This window comes from Balaenoptera musculus, chromosome 5 (assembly GCF_009873245.2).
Source record: "Balaenoptera musculus isolate JJ_BM4_2016_0621 chromosome 5, mBalMus1.pri.v3, whole genome shotgun sequence".
NCBI classification, from domain to species: Eukaryota; Metazoa; Chordata; class Mammalia; order Artiodactyla; family Balaenopteridae; genus Balaenoptera; species Balaenoptera musculus.
The window spans coordinates 22,119,247-22,136,830 of NC_045789.1; the positions used below are offsets into that span (position 1 = coordinate 22,119,247).

Consider the following 17,584-nt stretch of genomic DNA (forward strand, 5'->3'; position numbering starts at 1 on the left):
AAAGAGTAGATGGAGGGCTTTTATAGTTTTGTCTACTGTAGTGCATTGAATTGTGTCCCCCAAAATGATATGTTCAAGTCCTTACCCCAGATACCTATGAACATGACCTTATTTGGAAATAGGTTCTTTACAGATGTAGTCAAGCTAAAATGAGATCATACTGGATTACGGTGGGCTCTAAATCCAAAGACTCCTGTCTTTAAAATGGAGAAAGGAGAGGGGGATTTGGATACAGAGACACAGAGGAGACACAGGAAGGAAGGCCATGTGAAGACACAGGCAGAAATTGGAGTGATGCAGCTAAAAACCAAAGGAACACCAAGGATTGCCAGGAGTCACCAGAAGCTAGGAAGAGGCAAGGAAGGAGTCTTCCCTAGAACCCTCAGAGGGAGCATGGCCCTGCCAACAACTTGATCTCTGACTTCTGGCCTCCAGAACTGTAAGAGAATAAATTCCGGTTGTTTTAAGCCACCCAGTTTGTGGTAATTTCTAGCAGCAGCCCTAGAAAACTAAAACACCTGCTTAATAGACCAACCCCTCCGCCCACCTCAATTTTAAGTTCAATGTACGGGATAAGTTTGAATTTGAAATTTAATCCTTTTAAGTAATTAACACTTTAATTTTTGTTCCCATAATATGTCACACTGACTCTTCTCTTCTAACAATACTGTCTATTGATTCTTTCAGCAATGGGCTACCACCCCATGCAGAATGAACTGTGTGAATATTCACACCTACCCCATAAGGAAAAAGAAAACTATTCCCCTAACACTTTGTTGTTTCATGACAGAGGCAGAAATCACTTTTTATAAACTATATATTAATCTACTAAAAACACAATATTGGCACAATTTCTAATAATGTCCCATAAATAATAACACAGGGTTTCTAAAAAGTCATTGTCTTTAGTCTTTGTAAATCCCCTGAATTCCAGCTGTTCAACCGGCCCCTGGGAGCTAAATGAAATGGCTTGAAGGAAGATTGTTCGTTGGTCCCAAGGTCACTGCAGAGATTCACCCCAGACCCAAACAAATGGATCTCGACTCCTCTGCTGAACACTCCACCAAGAAGATTCTTATAACCCGAGGAGGGAGGGGGCATGGCAAGGAGTGGGCACGAAGGGAATATTGCTATGGGCAGTCTAATGCCATAGCAACCCTGCCTGGTGAATCAGTGATTCCTGATGTTTTAAAGTTCAATTTACACAGTTATCACTGAATTCAGTAGTGAGATAATTAGCACTAAAATATCTATTTCAGCTCTGGTTTCTTGTTTGGGGAACTAATCTACCCTAAGGTATTCCCTGCCCCGCCTAGCACAGTGCCTGGCACGTAAAGAAGCTCAAATGCTAGTGAACGGTGATCACCGGGAGGCCCGTCTGCGGGTTCTAGCAGCGGTCTCTCCAGAAGAAAACAAATTCCCACCTGCCGGATCAGTGTTTCTTTATGAGCTGTGAACCAAAACCATTGCTACCAGCATCTCTCTAATTCCACCCACAGTAATTCTCATAAAGGCCTGACAATGCCCTGTAAATGAAAATTCTGAAGAACTGTCAAAACCAGGAGATTCGAGACCTCACCCCAAACCGGTAGACGTTCAGACTTCCCTGGACAGAAGTCAGTTATGCTATAGACATTCCAGTTTAATCTGTAAAGAGATCTGAGAGTAACTGAGAGCACTTAAATGGAATATACAGATGAAACTTATTTTTATACACAGCATGCCTGGCTCCATGCCGAGCCATCATCCCCTCTGGATGCCTGGGCCTGTCCTTCGGGGCTCTGGACTGGCTGACTCTCACAGCCGCACGGCCGACGCCTGCGCGCCGCCCGCTTCCCAGCAAGAGTCGGCCCCGCGGGCGCTTCCAGGGGGCGTCCCCGTCCGCCGCTGCCCTCGGGGCTCCCGGAGCGGCGGCGGGGGGACGCCGGCGTCCAGGGCGCCGAACGCGCGCCCCTCGCCTGCGCCCCGCAGCGGCTCCGAGGGGCGTGTGCGGAGCGGGCCGGCGAGGCCGGGCCGGGGGCGCAAGGCCCCCCCCCGCAGGAGTGCGGGCTTCCCCCACCCCCGGCGGCGACCCCACCTCCCGCCCCCGCTGCGTGTGCGCGTGTGTCCGTCTGTCTGTCTTCTCTCTCGACGTCAGTGGGAATTTCCAGCCAGGAAGTGAGAGAGTGAGCGAGAGAGAAAGAGAGAGAAGTGCACCAGCGAGCCGGGGCAGGAAGAGGAGGTTTCGCCACCGGAGCGGCCCGGCGACGCGCCGACAGCTTCCCCTGCCCTTCCCGTCGGTCGGGCCTCTCGCCGCTGCCCTCGGCCAGCGTCCCGCCGCCAGCCTCACTCGAGAGCCCGGGGCAGCCCAGGCCGGAGCCGCCGCGGCCGGGAAGGCGGCGACGCCGCGGTCCCGCAGCCGCGCGCCCGGCGTTCCCTCCGCCCGCGCTGCGGCCATGGCGCGGCGCTGACTGGCCCGGCGAGACCGCGCGCCCGCCCGGACCCGAGCCGACCCGCTCCGGCTCCGGCCGGCCGCCGCCTCTTCCTTCCCCGGACCCCAGGCCCGCGCCGCCCCGGAGCGGGAGCCACAGGCGCAGGGAGGCCGAGCGCGGACCCGCCAGCGGGGTAAGCCAGACTCGGGCAAGCGGGGGCCGCGCCGGCGACGTGCGGCCCGACTCCCGCCACCCACCCGCCCCGCACCCCGTCCGGCCCCGCTCGGACTTCCTCATTCCTGCGCTAACCGCTCGGCTAGACCGGAGGAGGAGGTTGACAGTAGTGGAGGGACGCATGGGCTCTGAGCGAGGGGGGAAAGGCACCTCCGCACTAAGCACGGGCCGGTCGGCCGGAGGGCCGCGGCTGCTCGCCCGGGCCGTTCTTTCTCCCCAGTCCCTCCGCCGGGCGGGAACGCGGAGCGGAGGGGAACTCGCGCAAACTTTTTTTAACCCCACCTCCCCTCCCCCTGCCGGGGGCTCGGGGCTTGAGGGCTGAGTGGCGCTTGGGCGCGGAGGAGTGAGGGGAAGGTGGTTGGTGCAGTGCAGAAGCAGATTTCACCTAAGGGCGTTCCACGAAATGAAAGCAGAAGTGCATGTCAGTCCTCTGGGCTGGGAAAGCCCTCCCCAGCTCCCCAAGATTGAACCGGACAGCCTTATTCCTGGTCTCCTACCTCCAAAAGAAGCCCCCCACTTCACACACACACACACACACCCCAACACACACACACACACACACACACACACACTCTCTCTCTCTCTCTCTCCAACCAACCAGGACAGGATATGCTCACCTACCATAGGACCTGTACCTTAGTTTTCAAAAGATAAGGAGGGCCTGGTACTGATCCTACAGGGCCGGGCATTTGAGAGCGAAATTACCCACTTAGAACACTTTTTAGACACCCTGATTATGTAAAACACTTGGACAACGGTACCATGTGTTGTGCATGACCTCTAAAACAAAAATGATGTAAACAAAGCTTATCGTGACATTTTAAAATAATAAATTTAAAAAATATCTGAGCTTCCATATACATTTTTGATAAAGTAGTCAAAATATCATCTTTTGCTTCTTCAGAACTTGTTGGTAGACGTGCTGTTCTGAGCAGAAAGATGACTGCAGTAGAAAGTGTATCTGGAAATGCAGGGTAGTTTAACCAATAGAGTAAATATTCAGATTATGCTCTTCTGGTGTGTAGGTTGAACAGGAATGACATTATCAGGAGTGGTATGTAAGAATCAATGGCTACATAAAATTTCTCATTAATTTACCGTAGTAAATTAGGAAATTTGTACGAAGATTGGTTGGTTGCTTGGCTTTGATTATCAAGATTTAAGAGGTTTTCATGGACTTTGCTAAGTAGGGTTTTTCAGCATTGCAGGTAACTAAATAACTATATTTAACTTAAAGATTTTGTTATAAAGCCCATAATCTGAGAAAATGACTGTGGTATTACTAAAACATTTAATGGCTGTGGCATAGAAATGTTCTTCTGCAGACTGGTGATCTTTGGTAAACACTAAAGCTTAGGATCAAGATGTTCAGTGCTTATTTTTCTAACAGAATGCCTCAATTGAATATTCCTGAGTAGTTTAAGTTGCATTCCTGTTGCTAAAACTTTAACTGGGAATTTGATTAAAATAAAGCCCTCAGCTGAAGCATGCTGTTTTCCTGATTTTAATATTGTGCTTTCTAGAGATGAATCCTTTTACTGTTTGATGCACTAAAGAAGTTATGTAAATAACTTAAAGCAGAGTATTTTTTTGAGCTTCTGAACTTGAGAAGACAGGAAATAAAAAGAGATTGATTTATCATGTAATTAAATTGCTAAAGTGAGAAGAACATATATGATAAATGGAAATATGAGATCTCCTGAACTTACTCATCCACATTGATACCTGCAACTCCTCAAAGTCCTCTGGAGCTTATTTAGATAAAATGTCTTCCTGGGCCACAGCCTACTGGACTGAAATACTGCTTGCCGTGAATAGAAAACCACTTCTAACCTTGTTTGAAAGACTTTTTAAAGAAAGTTCTATATAATCCAATTAGGGATTGGTGGTGATTTGAAAATCTGTTTGTTTTGAACTTTCAATTTTATCTTGTGTTCTGCAGTTGGCATTCACGTGGGCTGAATAAACGCCCGTTTTTCAAACCCCGTTAGTAAATACTGGAGTATAGGTACAAAAATAGTTGTTCCCCTTTGTAAGCACTCCTTTGATCTTTGCACTTCCTTCTTACTTCTACCTTTTAAACAAGATCATCTGTAATGACTGAGTTGCACTTGGTAAAAGCTCAATTAGTCTGAAATAGACAGAATTTTAGATTTAGTGATCACCGTCCTCACATTTCTCTTGTCATGTTCCTTGGAACAAATTGACTCTAGTTGAGAAACTAATATTTATGCAGGCTGTGTTTACCACTGCTTTCAGACTCCCAGATAACTGATGAAGTAAGTTACTACCTGGACTTTCAGGGATTGCTCACTGTGGTAGATGGAAGGTCTTTATAAGGAATTGGCAGCCACAGGAATCTTGGACTATCATTCAATCAGCAAGCCCTTATTTTTTACCTAATTTATGAGAGGTATTCCCCTGTTCAGAAGAGGTGAAAGTTCTGGCTTCTGGGGGAAGTGGTTACTTCATAACCTTCAATTAGTTTGAACTTGGGAGAAGTAAGAACAGTAGTTGACATTTTAAAACAATAAATTTAAAAAATGATATCTGAGTTTCTATATAGATTTTTGATAAAGTAGTCAAAATATCTTTTTCTTTTTCAGAACCTATTAGAAGTGCTGTTCTGAGCATAGAAATGACTGCAGCAGAAAATGTATCTGGAAATGCAGAGTAGTTTAAGCAATAAGAATAGATATTCAGGTTATGCTCTTCTAGTCTACAGATTGAACAGCAATCACATTAACAGGAGTGGATATATAAGAATCAATGGCTATGCAAAATTTCTCATTAATTTCCCTTACTTTTAGTAGGAAGGTTGTTTCATTTGGCTGATTGGTTTTCTGTTTATAATGTGAATCATACAAGGTGGCATGATTGTTTTATGTTTTAAGAAGAGAAGGAGGAGAAGGAACAGAATTTTTGTGCTGGGGGACACTTTTAAATGTGCTGCTCCTACATGTACATTTATGTCTGATCAGAGTTAATTGACAACTGCTTCTTGGTGACCAGCAAACCATACTGAAGCAATTGACCCTGCTTTCTGAGAATGACTTCTCATTTGCTCTCTTGTATCTCCCATAAATACTGAGTTCTCCTACAGTGTTCTTGGAGGTGAGCAGGTAAATCATCAGAAGCATACATACCCCTTTGAGTTGACCCTGTCACTGCTTAGGAGACTTAAGGGTTTTAAAGATGGAGGCATTCATTCATCTTCAGAGAGGAAAGTTGGGACTTGTGACATAGTTTAGCAAGTCAGTTTGGCTCCTTGAACATTTTTTTTTTTTAATCAAAAAAGATTAATATTTGCAACCAGATAATCTGGTAGAGTTAATAGTTAGGGTAATATTACCAAGACACTTATCTTTGCAATATTTCATTAATGAGTATCCAGCGCTTCACTGTTAGATGAAGAAAAGTAGCATTCTTTTCTCAATGATGACTTTGTTTCATACCTTTGGTCTCTGTTGTTTTAGAGAGGGTTCCTGGGTGCAAATTAATATGCTTTCATATTTTCAGGTGAGGCTGGTAGACCTACCCTTGAATATCAGCTAATAGTTTAGAAAATAAGTTGTGAAGTGAAATCTCATTGCTTCACTATAAAAATATTTAAACCCTAACAGTTTTACACAAAAGTGATATAAAGTGTGATTTGTTAAAGAGTATAGACTCTTCAAGAGTGTAGATCATGGATGAAAATATTTGTTAAATTTACAATATTAATCTTAAAAATATCATTGTATTTAAAAATTTTATCATCGTATTTTAAAATTTAAAAAGAAATCAATTCATTGTTATTCTTTTATATTTTTGCAGTAATAGATTTAATTATCAGTAGTACAAGTTTCATCTGCTTTAATTTGTTGCCTGTTTTTGAAATTAGAATAATGAAACGGGTGGCTTAATTCCCTATTACAAATTAGCTTATTACTGTTCATTTACATTTCACCATTAGGCCAAAAATCTTATAACCAGCTTTTATTCTGACCCATACTTTTGACAGATATTAATGAATTTAATCTATAGATGATTTCTTTAAGCTGTGAAAAAAATTCTGACTGATGGAGGCTGACTGATGCTGCAAGCACTGCTTTGTAATCCAAAGATTGTTAAAGCCTATCTAAATTAATCAATCAAAAAGTAAAAACAAAATATTTTACGACATCCGGAATAAAATACTTATGACCTATAAAAAACTGGGGGGAAAAGGTTATAGCTGGAAAACCTCAGGAACCAGCAGGCAGTCCACAAGGTTTACTATACTTTCCACTTTCATACTTTAATGATTTTGCAACACTATAAAACCTGGGGCCTCATCACAGGAGGGTTTTGTTCGTTATTTCTTACTTGTAGCATTTTTCAGAAAATTTTCCTTGGAACTCTGAATCTAACCATTTATTCTCTGTGGACACAATTTATGAAATGAAATATACCATCCACACTAGAAAAGGGTACAATGCCAACACTCCCAGGCCTGGTGTCATACCCTCAGGGAGGGTCAGAACCATTTTACTGAAAACTCCTAACTTCAGTCCACTCAGCTTTGGACTAAATTAATTCTGATTCTGACCCTGACCTCTCTTCAAATCACTTAACAAACACACATTCAAGTTTTAAAAATTAATTTAAAAAGTTGTTTACAAATACATATATGTATAATCATTTTTGTTGTTGCCAACAAACTGAGGAAGAAAATAAATGTTTACTTATATAACAGGTACATTGTAAAGCTGTCATTGTTGAAAAGTACCCTGAAAAGTGAATAGCAGCAGTGTTTGTTAGTTAGAATGATAAAATAATCCAAGTACTCTGCGTATAGCTTCCCTGTGAGAAGATTTGGAGAGAACGATAAATTTTGCTGTGTTCCATTACATAATCAGCTCCGTCTACAGCTTCTGGGCATAAACAAAAACACAGAGCTCTAATGTTGCCCCAGTCGTCACTGTGTGAGTCAAAAAATGTATGGACCATTCAAACATTTCATACTGGAAAATAAAGCTTTGGATTTTTCTTAGATTTAAGCCTTCTGATATATGAGGCTCACCAGCATTTGTACATGAGATTTTCTTTTTTTGCTAACTTGAACTAAAAAAATACAAAAGCTACATAAAGTTAAGCACACCTCTATAGAGAGAGCTTAATTAACATTAAATAACTTGATTGCTATAATGAATTTTGTTTGTCAAAATAGCAGTTATTTTACAAAATTATTTATCATTTTTATTATTCATTATTATTTATTGTGTGGTTTTACTAAATATATCACAGTATATTTCAGTGTCAGGGCATACGTATCCTTCATTTTTATCTCCAGAAATCAATTCTAATAATATTAAGCTTGAAAAAAGAAAAATTAAAAGTGATGACAAATTCCCTAATCAATCTACCTATTCATCGGTTCTGGGTTCAAGCCTACAAGTCATTTAAATAGTGAAAGTAAATTGCTTAATTGTCTTAGAAAATATGCCTTCCACGACAAGAATTTTAGGAATGGAGAGAATGACTTTTTTTTTTTTTAGTGTTTTAACATGAATCCCTGACTTATGTTTTATTGATGTTTGAAGAACTTCTTTATCTACCAGTTCTTAACTTAGGTATAGGTTTGTTTTCTAAGATATAACCATTTGTTGGTGTTTGATCATTAAGACTTGATTTATATATAAAGTGTATTTTTCTTTTAAATGGGGCCTAGGTGTGGTTGTGAGGTCAGAGGAAAAGAATCCCTAAAAATTTACAGCATCTACTATAATGCTCTCTGAATAATATAAGCACCTGTATGATTTATAAAGTTAAAGACAATGTGGAAGGATGGAAGGAGTATGAATTCCCTCTGTTCATATAGAGGACATTTAAAGTAGAAAGGAAGAAACATGAAGGTAAAAAATAAAAGTTAAATTTAATGTTGAAAACTTTGGCCAAAACAAAGGATAATGAAAGCATAGATAAAGTTTTAGGGGAGAGTCCTCTATAAAATCAGATCTTGAACTTTATTTTTGACTTAAATGTGGAAAAGAAAAATAATCTAGAAAGTGAATCCGAATTCCAGAGAAAAGGATAAATTCTGTATATCATGGATGAGAAGAGGAGGGTCATAATGAAAGGAGTGAGAGGTTGTCCTTGAATAGAACTGTTTTGTAGACATTTCACTGTGGCTTATCCTACTTTTGATTAATTGAAATCAATAGTCATTTCCCCCACATTCTTAAGTCAGTTGTGTTAAGCAGACCTCAATACACTTGGGAAATTATAAAATCAAAAGCATGGTATCTGATAACAGTTAAATGCACTTCCTTGCTCTCTTGCTATATCATAGCATTTATTGGATATAATGTCTTTATGGTTTCTCCATGTGTTTACCCAGTTTCCTGTTTTAGACATTTAACTAAATTTAACAAGCACACCTTGGAAGATTTTAATACTTCCTATTTTAAAACATTGCCTTATCAGTCATTTAGTTTGAAGTGCTTTTTTATGATGGACAGTGAGAGTATCCTGTTTCTCTTGAAAAGTCTAACATAATAGCCAAATAGGAATTAGTCCAAGTTAAAATAGATGGGTGACTGGGGAGGGGGGGGGGCAGTTTTGCTGTACGTACTAAATATGTGTTAAACTGAAGGAGTCCATTCATTCAAGGCAAGCCACAGAAAACAGTAATTTTATTGCTGAGGCGCTTAAGTATCATTACATGGATATCCCCGTCAGTATGCCAATATCAAATTTATCATCATTCCCACCCACCAAATTGCTCCTCCCAGCACATTTAGGGGATACAGTTGTTAGCCCACTGTGGTCCATTCAGTAGGTTTCCCATGCCAGAAATCTAGAAACCCATTCTTCATGCATACTCACTTATCTCCTCCAATCCATCACCAAATTCTATCAATTCAGCCTCCTCTCATCTCCAGAATTCATCCCTTCCTCATTGAATTTCTAGCTTTCATTTTTTTCATTCGCTCCTGATGCATAATCTCCTGCTTCTGTTCCATCCTTCATTCCAGCATAAAAGTCAGCTTTCTAAAGTGCAGATCTGATCATATCACGATCTTTATATTTCTGAAATGTCTCCATTGTCTTTGCAAGCTGATTCCTGCACACCTCACCTCCCACCCTTGCTCCTCACCCATCCCCTATTTCTCAAGTCATCCATATCAATTTTCAGTTCCTATCTGCCATATTTTCTCACTTTGAATGCCTCTGCATCTGCATTCCCTGTGTGAGGAGTGCGCTCTCCTTCCTAGCCGTTGTGCTGACTACTCAACCTTCAGGCATGGTGTGCACATCGCCATGTCTCTGTCCCTCCTCTACCCATTCTCCTGACCTCCCCATAAAGATTTATGTGCTCCCAGTTCATGGGCTCTTGACTTCTTATGCTTTCTAGACAGAAAATACCTTGAGGGAAGGGATTTTATCTTACTTTTTATCAGCACAGCACCCAGTAAGTTTGCCAAATGAATAAGTAAATAACTCGACAAAATATTGATAGACTGCTCTTGATTAAGTTGTGTGACTCTGGGCAAGTTAATTAACTTCTCTGGGTCTCATTTTCTCTCTTAAAAAAAAAAATGAGACAGACTAAATGAGCTTCTCCCTCTAAAATTATTTGTTTCTTTGACATAATAGTGTTATTTGGAAGACTTCAGATTGTCTTGCCATATTCAGATAGGTCAACTTAAGGAAAATTCGTGTAAGAAAGTACAAAGACAGTTCTTGATTATCAATATGATAATATGAGGAACTGTCCATTTTTGAATTATGAGTTATCATTTATATATCATTTATAGTCCCAGTCTAACTTCTTTCTGACATCCAGGTGTTTCTGGGGTTGCATGTTTTCATTATTAATTATTCTCTACTATGAACTCATGTTCATATCTCCAAAGCAATTTAAGGCACACATGATATAGAAATTGAATATAAAATTCAGTATTTTGATTGTAAATTGCTTCAAGGTCTCACTAATTATAACTATATTTGGAGGAAGAAGATAGGGAAGTGGTAGTGGTATGACCTGAATCCTCATCTGTCATAGCAAGAACACAATGTCTAAAATTGATCAATTAGGAAAAAAAGATATAAACATAGTATTTAGGGATATGAAAAGAACCCCCAGGAAAACCAAAAAGAGAAAGTTAAGAGTGTTAAAAAGTTGATCACTCGGAAAAGCAGGATTGGAGTTGGGAGGTGGTGTGGGGAAACTTTGCTCTTTATATAAGCTCTTCTACTTTTGCATAGTAGGATTTTTTTTTTGAACCGTTAATTTATTTGAATATATGTTGAGTCCTTCCTATGTGCCAGGTTCTAGGCACTGGGAATACAGTGCTGAACGAGACAGAAATCCAGAATTTCATGGAGCTTATTAGATCATTTAGTGTTTTCAGTTTAAAATTTTTTCTTTTTATATTAGCCTTTTTAAAATTGAAGAATCACATAACCAAAAAAGGACACAAATCGTTAAGATTACGGCTTTAATGAATTATCTCAAAGTGAACACACTTAACATTAAATAGTATGTAACCAGCACACCAAAAGCCCCCTTTCTGCCCCTTCTTAGTCAAGATTCCTACACTTCGGTCTCATTTAAAAGGTTTCACTAATGACTTTTGGATTACGTAAATGTTGATTCTGTGACTCATATTCGTCCGCATAACAATCAAGAGTTGACTGAATGAATTCATTACTTCAAGGTGCTAATAATGAGCTTTACACAAGTAGGAACTAACTCTCCTATTGTTAAAAGCCCTAAGGGCAGCTTATTTCAGATTTTCCTCACGGAACAAAATATGTAAGTGAAAATATTTTAAAAATCACATTTTTACATTAATTTGTCATTTATGAGTTTGAGTAGATATTTTGTTTATTGCCGAGCGGTTAAGATCAGTGACAAAGAGACATGGGAGAAAGAAGTATTCGCATCAGACCTTATCAGACATAGAAGAGAGGGTGGTTCACCTTTTTTCCTGCTCACTTTATTTTGGGTTGGCCAAAAGTTTCATTCGTTTTTTTCTGTAAGATGGCTCTAGTAGCACTTAGTTGTCTTTAGCTTCATTTGAAACAATTTTGTTAGATTGTATGTGACAGCTGTCATATCAGCGTGCATGTAAAAAAAGACATCAAAATTGGTGAATTTTTTTTTTATATAAATTTATTTATTTATTTTTGGCTGCATTGGGTCTTCGTTGCTGTGCGCGGTCTTCTCATTGTGGTGGCCTCCCTTGTTGTGGAGCACAGGCTCTAGAACACAGGCTCAGCAGTTGTGGCGCACAGGCTTAGTTGCTTCGTGGCATGTGGGACCTTCCTGGACCAGGGATCGAACCCGTGTCCCCTGCATTGGCAGGCGGATTCTTAACCACTGCGCCTCCAGGGAAGCCCAAAATTGGTGAATTTTTGTGTAGCCCTTTTAATATTGAAGATGGAAAGAAAAAAGGAACATTTTCGGCCTATTATGCTTTATTATTTCAAGAAAGGTAAAAAGGCAATTGAAACAAAAAAAGATTTGTGCAGTATATGGACAAGGTGCTGTGACTGATCGAACATGTCAAAAGTGGTTTGCGAAGTTTCGTGCTGGAGATTTCTTGCTGGACCATGCTCTGTGGTCGGGTAGACCAGTTGAAGTTGATAGCGATCAAATCAAGACATTAATTGAGAACAATCAACGTTATACCACGCGGAAGATAGCCGACACACTCACAATATCCAAATCAAGTGTTGAAAATCATTTGCACCAGCTTGGTTATGTTAATCGCTTTGATGTTTGGGTTCCACGTAAGTTAAGAGGAAAAAAACCTTCTTGACCATATTTCCGCATGCGATTCTCTTCTTAAATGTAATGAAAACGTTCCATTTTTAAAACAAATTGTGACGGGTGATGAAAAGTGGATACTGTACAACAATGTGGAACAGAAGAGATCGTGGGGCAAGTGAAATGAACCACCACCATCCACACCAAAGGCAGGTCTTCATCCAGAGAAGGTGATGTTGTGTATATGGTGGGATTGGAAGGGAGTCCTCTATTATGAGCTCCTTCTGGAAAACCAAACGATTAATTCCAACAAGTACTGCACCCAGTTAGACCAACTGAAAGCAGCACTTGACAAAAAGCATCTGGAATTAGTCAACAGAAAACACATAATCTTCCATCAGGATAACGCAAGACTGCATGTTTCTTTGATGACCAGGCAAAAACTGTTACAGCTTGGCTGGGAAGTTCTGATTCATCTGTCGTATTCACCAGACATTACACCTTCGGATTTCCATTTATTTCGGTCTTTACAAAATTCTCTTAATGGAAAAAATTTCAATTCCCTGGAAGACTGTAAAAGGCACTGGAACAGTTCTTTGCTCAAAAAGAGAAAAAGTTTTGGGAAGATGGAATTAAGAAGCTGCCTGAAAAATGGCAGAAGATAGTGGAACAAAAGGGTGAATACATTGTTCGGTAAAGTTCTTGGTGCAAATGAAAAATGTGTCTTTTGTTTTTACTTAAAAACCGAAGGCACTTTTTGGCCAACCCAATACATTGACATCTGCGTATATTGAAGGGTTTACCTATAGGCGTGGTCATTGTGAAAAGGCCTTCATATCTAGATTAAGGACTGAACGGTCCTCTGTATAAGGCCTAATTTTGATGCTTGCAGATTATTATTTATGTGTGTGTGTAATCGGAAGGTGGTTGTGATTCTTTCTTCAAGGAAACCATTTTCTCCCTCCAGGCCAGTTGTCACCACATACATAGAACCAAGTATTGCTGGTCCACATGATGAATCTTTTTCTCTTAAGACATAAAGGATATATTTTTATTGATATTGTAGAATTAGTAAAAATGAAAATCCATACTAAAGTCATCATATTCAAATTTAAGAGAATGTGATCAGTTTCTCTATGTTTGATCAAAAGAATATTAATCTCTTGGGAAATCCCTGGCTGTCCAGTAGTTAGGGCTCTGTGCTTCCATTGCAAGGGGCACGGGTTCGATCCCTGGTGGGGGAACTAAGATCCTGCGTGCCACGCAGCACGGCCAAAAAAAAAAAAAAAAAGGAATATTAATCTCTAATTCATAATCCACAAGGTCTCCTCCTCCTCAATCTGAAAATACAGATACTCCAAATTGGTCCTGAAGACAAAGGTCAGACATGAAATTAAAATTTGGTCATACTCTATTTTTTTATTATGACTTTATTGTTTTAGAGCAGTTTAAGGTTCACAGCAAAATTGAGGGGAAAGTACAGAGATTTACCGTATACTCCCTGCCCCACACATGCATAGTCTCCCCCGTTATCAGTGTTCCCCGACCACAACAGTGTGTTTGTTGCAGTGGATGAACCGACATTGACACATCATAATCACCCAAAATCCAGAGTTTACACTGCAGTTCATTCTTGGTGGTGTGCATTCTGTGGGTTTAGACAAATGTATAATTACATGTATCCATCGTTATGGTTATCATACAAGAGTATATTTAACTGCCCTAAAAAGCCTCTGTGCTGTGACTATTCATACATCCTCCCCCACCATCGTACTCTAGTTTTAGGGAGGAAGAAATCTGTAGAAGTAGAAATGTGGAAGCAAAAAGTTCAGAACAAGGTCCAGTAAGTCAAATCCCTTTTAAATGCCACCTTAGTGAAAGACCTCAAACTTTGAGTAGGTGTATTGAATTGGTTTTTATATGGAAATGGAAGGCAGCAATCTCCCACAAGTGACATCAGTTCTAACATGTAAGGGTTTAGCTAATTTACTATAAATCTTTAGAGAACTTCTCTAGCTATACAAATTTATATTCACCAGATATTATCCTACTATAGTGTAAACAAAAAGAAATGTTACTGGGCCTCCCTGGTGGCACAGTGGTTGAGAATCTGCCTGCTAATGCAAGGGACACGGGTTCGAGCCCTGGTCTGGGAAGATCCCACATGCCGCGGAGCAACTAGGCCTGTGAGCCACAACTACTGAGCCTGCGCGTCTGGAGCCTGTGCTCCGCAACAAGAGAGGCCACGATAGTGAGAGGCCCGTGCACCGCGATGAAGAGTGGCCCCCGCTTGCCGCAACTAGAGAAAGCCCTCTCACAGAAATGAAGACCCAACACAGCCAAAAATAAATAAAAATAAATTAATTAATTTTTAAAAAAAGCAAATAGATGGGGAAATATTAAAAAGAAAAAAAAGAAATGTTACTTAGAATGGAATCTGCCATTTGATGTACATGACAATTATAATATGATTAGAAAATGTCCAAAACATTTTTTGATCCTATAAATTTCCGTCATCTGTGATTAAGAAGACACCATAGGCAAAGATTTGTTTCTTATAGAAAGCATTAGAATGCATTCTAATCACTTCTCTTAAAAAATCCTTGTCCCCCATGGTTACAATGGACAAGATACAGCAAGAATTTAGATGCTTCTTTCATACAGGGTAATGAAGTTATATTTACTACGTTTATTGATTCTAAGAGGCACACACTCAGTTTAATACCTGACTTAATCATATATGTTTGAGGATTTTCTAGGTATCTTTCTAGTCTTGGTTTTTAATTTCATTGTGTTTGGATAATACATTTTATATGTTTTCACTTCTTTGAAATTTATTGAGACTTGTTTTGTGGTCCAACATATAGTCTATCTTGGTGAATGTTCCATGTGCATTTGAAAAGAATGAGTAGTCTGCAGTCATTGGTGGAATGTTCTGTATATGCACTTAGGTTAATTTGGTTGATGGTATTGTTCATAATTTTCTATGAAAATTACTGATGTTCTCTTGATTTGCTTTTATCAATTATGGAGAGAAGAGTTAAAAATCTTAACTATAATTGTGGATATTTCTACTTCCTTTAGTTCTGCCACTTTTTACTTCATGCATCTTGAAGCTCTGTTAATATGTACCTACACATTATGATCATTATTTCTCCATGATGATTTGACCCTTCATTCTTATGAAATGTTCCTCTTTGTCCCTGGTAATCGTTCTTCTCTTGAAGTCTACTGTATATGATATTTTAGTATAGCCTGCTTTCTTATATTTAGTATTTCCATGGTGTAACTGGTATAACTTTCCATCTTTATACTTTCAGACTATCTCAGTCTTTAATATTAAAGTGTAATTCTTATGAAAAGCATATACCTGAGTCTTGCTTTTGTGTCCAGTCTGACCATCTCTACTTTTTAATGGGTGACTTTAGTCTATTTAATGTAATTATTGATATGGTTGGGTTTAAGCCTACTATCTTGGTAATTGTTATCCATTTGTGCCCTCTGTTCTTTATTCATTTTTTCCTCCTTTCCTGCCATCTTTTGAATAAGCCAAGTTTACTTTTTAAGTTCCACTTTATGTCCTTCATCAGCTATTTTTTTAAGTGGTTGCTTTAGGGATTATAATATGCATCCTTGAGTCTACCATGAATTAATACCGTAACATGTCATATATAATGTAAGAATTTGATAGTGTTTTACTTCCATTTGTCCTCTTCCCTTCCTCTGTGTTGTTATTGTTATACAGTTTACTTCTGCATAGGTTATAAACCCCAAAATTTATTGTAATGTTTCTCTTGAATAACAAACAAGAAAAAAGTCTTATAGTTACCCACATATTCATCACCTCTGGTGTTTCTTATTCTTTCATGTAGGTCCAAGTTTCTATCTAGTACCATTTCCCTTCAGCATGGAGAACTTTCTTTAACATATCTTTTAGCAGACCTGCTGACTACACATTCTCTCAGCTCTTGTCTATTTGAAAAATGTCAGTTTCGCTTTTTATTTTTAAAGGATATTTTTGCTGAATATAGAATTGTTCACTGATTCGGTTTTTTCCTTTCAGCACTTTCATCATTGTTTCTGATGAGAAGTCAGCCATCATACTTGTCATTGTTTCCCCTTGTCCCTGGATGCTTTTAGGATTTTTTTTTTTCTTATCATTAGTTTTTCACAGTATGGCTGTAATATGACTAACTGTGGTTTTATTTGTGTTTATCCAACATGGGGTTCTTTGAGATTCTTGGGTCATTGGCTGATTTTTTTTTTTTTTAATCAAGTTTGGAAAATTCTCCACCATTATTTCTTCAAATATTTTTTCTCTCTTCTCTCTCTTTCTGGGATTCTAAATTATACATATGTCAGACCACTTCATGTTGTCTCATAAGTCACTGAAGGTGTCTTAATTTCTTTCTGCCTTTTTTCTCTGTGCTTCACTTGAATAGTTTTTATTGGCCATTATTCAAGTTTATTGATCCTTTCTTCTACATTGCTCAATATGTTAATAAGTACACCTAGTGAAATTTCATTTTAGTCTAGAATTTTCCATTGGTTATTTTTCTTTTTTAATAGTTTTCATTTCTCTGCTGAGATCTTCTATCTGTTTATCCATTATATCCATATTCCTTTTACATTCTTGAACATATTACTATTGGCAGTTTTAAAGGCATTGGCTGCTAATTTCATCATTTGTGTCATATTTTTTCTTTTGAGTCATATTTTCTTACTTCTTTGCATGTTTTGTCACTTTTTGTTGTACATTGTGAATACCCCATTGTAGAGAGTATGGACCTTTGTTTTCTGTTAAAGACTGTTGAGTTTTGTTGTAACGGGCAATAAATTTATTGGTGGATCACCTGGTTTTATTAAGAAGAGTTTAGAGTAGCCCTTATTCTAGGGTATATCCTTTACTCCCATTGCATGGTCTTCTGAGGTCACAACTGAATGTTAGGATTGTTAAGTGATGTCTCTTCACCCTAGATGATTAGAACTTCAGTGTCTCTCAGAAGTTCCAGGAACTTCTGGAATCTCAATTCAGCTTATCATTGTTCCCCCTTGTCCCTGGATTTGGATCCCCAGCAGCTATTTTCTAGCAGGCTTTGCAGAATCTTGTCCTGCACTAGCACAGTTTCATATTTGGCCAATGCCCAGAAGTGACCCCTATGGAGATTTACGAGCCTCTTTCTCTGTGTATCTCTCCTTT

The 17,584-nt window shown here is 39.3% G+C and overlaps 1 protein-coding gene across 1 annotated transcript in view; it reads left to right on the forward strand.

Annotated features, from left to right (window-relative positions):
• The first annotated feature begins 2,475 nt into the window (after positions 1-2,475).
• The window catches only part of NFKB1 (nuclear factor kappa B subunit 1), a 123,994-nt gene continuing 108,885 nt past the window's right edge, over positions 2,476-17,584 (forward strand). The window contains 1 exon segment of the mRNA XM_036852524.1: positions 2,476-2,604. The gene's annotated coding sequence lies outside the window, so the exon portion shown is untranslated.